The sequence below is a fragment of the Bubalus kerabau genome, chromosome 7, assembly GCF_029407905.1.
Source record: "Bubalus kerabau isolate K-KA32 ecotype Philippines breed swamp buffalo chromosome 7, PCC_UOA_SB_1v2, whole genome shotgun sequence".
NCBI classification, from domain to species: domain Eukaryota; kingdom Metazoa; phylum Chordata; class Mammalia; order Artiodactyla; family Bovidae; genus Bubalus; species Bubalus kerabau.
The window spans coordinates 24,888,380-24,892,005 of record NC_073630.1 but is presented as its reverse complement, the minus strand read 5'-3'; the positions used below and the strand labels follow the sequence as shown (position 1 = coordinate 24,892,005).

At 40.3% G+C, this 3,626-nt stretch overlaps 1 pseudogene; it reads right to left on the bottom strand.

Annotated features, from left to right (window-relative positions):
* Window positions 1-870: 870 nt before the first annotated feature.
* Window positions 871-1,488, bottom strand: LOC129657393 (ADP-ribosylation factor-like protein 2-binding protein; annotated as a pseudogene).
* Window positions 1,489-3,626: the final 2,138 nt, after the last annotated feature.

The following is a 3,626-nucleotide window of genomic DNA, read 5'->3' as shown; positions in this document are numbered from 1 at the left end:
GGAACACTATCTTGGTGGGATTATTTTGACAGCCAAGAAGGAAATGCAGAGCCCCTACCCCAAACCTAAGGAGCTGATTTACATAGAAAGGGTATTAAGCAAACCTGCACAAACACGAATATGGTCTAAGAAAAGGATATCTTTTAGACTACTTCCAGCATACATTCATTGGCACCCAGTAAAATGGACCACCAAGGTAGAAAGCATTTTAGCTTTCACAACACCAACAGCTAAAAAGCACACAGCATATAATACTTTGATCTTGAAGTGGGTAATCACAGAAGTTCCAAGACTGTATCCACTAGGTTAGCCTGAGTATTCACCTACGAAAATATTTTTTCAAAAACATGTAAACGAGGGTTATAGAAACAATGGGACAACATCTGGACCCGTAGAAGACAGTGATACAAAGACTGCATATGTTAAGACTAGGAATTCAATTTCACATTAGCTTTTAGGTGAAAGAAATCTCTGCAAGTTGATTCCTACTAGCTGTGATGGTAGGATTTTCAGAAATCTTGAGATGGGCAGCTAGCTTGAGTTAACCCCTAGGTAATCACTCCCAGTCAAAACGCCCACTGAGGCTTTCAGGACTATGATCCATATAAAGAGCTGTGAGTGCACGAAAAGCCTGATGGAATATGTAAGGCCGGCTTGGCCAAGAGAGTTGGTGATGGTGGATTTTCCCAACACAGACACCCCGACGTGAATGCTGGGCATGGGAATCCCAGGTGGAATGCTGGACTTGGGTTTGCTGCAGGAGCCAGACTCCGAAGTCTGAGAGAGGGGTCTGCTCAGGGAGGAGTACTAGGGTTACCAAAAACAAGAACATCTTGTCCCAGGAAGGTCAAGTAATTTTCTTCTGACCCATCAATACTTAACATTAATGAGTTGCAGAACAGTTAGTATGTATTCTTCTGACATCATTAGCCAAAGCCTTTCCCACTCTATTGAGTTGGTGATCTCCAGGAAGAGCCCAAGGCCTAGAGGTGGGGCCCAGGGCCACAGATTGTTCTAGGAGGCTGGCACAGAAGATGATTTGTACAGTGAAGTCACCACTAAACCACTGTTCAAGTCCAGTGCCCGGCCCTTTTTTTCTGCTCGGTAGTCCAGAAACATTTCTTTAAAAGCCAGGAAATCCGTATATGTGAGCAGCATGTCGAAAATATCACCAGCCACTTCATCTTTATGGTGCTTTAAAGTTGTAGTGAAAGCTGCCATATTAAATCCAGGAATCTGCTCCAACAGCTGTTCTTCTATATACTTTTCTAGCAAAGAAATGTATTTATTTTAAAAAGGCGTGTAGGTTAGCTTATTTTCTTCTATGTCTTCAAACTCCTGGTAGTACTTGTCCATGAAATTCCTCCGTAATAACTGGAACTCATCATCCATGATAATGTCCTCTAAATATCCAACCATAGCATCAAATTCTGCATCAGAGGCGTAAGAGAAGGACAGAGTGAAGCTCTCTTCCTCTAGGGCATCCATCACCGCTGCCGCATCCACATCCATTGTGCGTGGGAGAGCGGACCCGCTGGCCTTCTACCCCTTCTACCCCCCCCGGGCGCAGCCTCTGCTTTGCCCTGCAGAGCTCCAACCGGCATCCAGGAGGCCTCACTGCCAATGCTGCCGCCGGCTCACAGCCCAGCCGGGTAGCACCTGCGCGCAATGCCCCAGCTTCAGTCTCCCCGGCTGCGGCCACACCCCAGCTGGGCCTCCCTGCCCTGTAAGACCGCACTAAGCTCCAAAAAATTTTTTTAATTATTTTACATTATTTGTATAAGCTATTGGAGCTACTGGATACAACATTTTAACCCAGCAACATTAATAAAGTCATTTTTGCTTCAGGAAGACTTTAATGTAAAACAGATGAACTTACTGCATGTGTGAAACTAAGTTCTTTTTTTTTTTTTTTACAAGACATGGAAAATACTTTTTATTTTTTAAATATAAATTTATTTATTTTAATTGGAGGTTAATTACTTTACAATATTGTATTGGTTTTGCCATACATCAACATGAATCCACCACAGGTATACACGTGTTCCCCATCCCGAACCCCCCTCCCTCCTCCCTCCCCATACTATCCCTCTGGGTCATCCCAGTGCACCAGCCCCAAGCATCCAGTATCATGCATCGAACCTGGACTGGCGATTCATTTCATATATGATATTATACCTGTTTCAATGCCATTCTCCCAAATCATCCCACCCTCTCCCTCTCCCTCTCCCTCTCCCACAGAGTCCAAAAGACTGTTCTATACATCTGTGTCTTTTTTGCTGTCTCGCATACAGGGTTATCGTTACCATCTTTCTAAATTCCATATATATGCATTAGTATACTGTATTGGTGTTTTTCTTTCTGGCTTACTTCACTCTGTATAATAGGCTCCAGTTTCATCCACCTCATTAGAACTGATTCAAATGTATTCTTTTTAATGGCTGCATAATACTCCATTGTGTATATGTACCACTGCTTTCTTATCCATTCATCTGCTGATGGACATCTAAGTTGCTTCCATGTCCTGGCTATTATAAACAGTGCTGCGATGAACATTGGGGTACACGTGTCTCTTTCAATTCTGGTTTCCTCAGTGTGTATGCCCAGCAGTGGGATTGCTGGGTCATAAGGCAGTTCTATTTCCAGTTTTTTAAGGAATCTCCACACTGTTTTCCATAGTGGCTGTACTAGTTTGCATTCCCATCAACAGTGTAAGAGGGTTCTCTTTTCTCCACACCCTCTCCAGCATTTATTGCTTGTAGACTTTTGGATCACAGCCATTCTGACTGGTATGAAATGATACCTCATTGTGGTTTTGATTTGCATTTCTCTGATAATGAGTGATGTTGAGCATCTTCTTAAGATTAGGGATGAAATGAAGGAAGAGACAAGAGTCAGATATGAGTAAAGAGATCAAGGACTTAAGGTGGAGGGGGGAAGGAAGATATGGAGATCAAGAATGTAATGACATCAAATTCGGAATGAGGTGAAGATCATGTATGAAGGTAATGAATCCATGTCAGAGTGCACTTCCTCAGAACCCTTTCTACTGCTCCTGAGTAGATTACTAGTACTTATGTCCATGAGATAACAAAAAAAAAATAATTCCAAGGCACTATTCCAACACCAATATTTTCCCATATTTGTCATTTACTAATATTTAACAGATACATGCAATATAAAAATAGCTACAAAGATAGATTAAAATAACTTGGTAAAGAACTATATTAACTAGTATAGTCTTCCTTGGAATTATTATTTTTTAATTCAATATTACAGTTAAAACTTTGAATAGATTTTTAAAGGATGAAGTTCAGCATGGAAATTCCACACCACATACTAATATTTTCAATAAAATTATTCCAATAAGCTATCCTAAAATTAAGAGTTTGGAATTAACATATACACACTACTCTATATAAAAAAGATAAACAACAAGGAACTTCTGTATAGCACACAGAACTATATTCAATATCTCGTAATAACTAGAAGAGAATCTGAAAAGAACAGATATATATGTATAACTGAATTGCTTTGCTGTATACTTGAAACTAACACAACACTGTAAACTAACTGTACTTCAATTTTTAAAAAAGCTATCCTAGATATAAGATAAAAAATAAAAA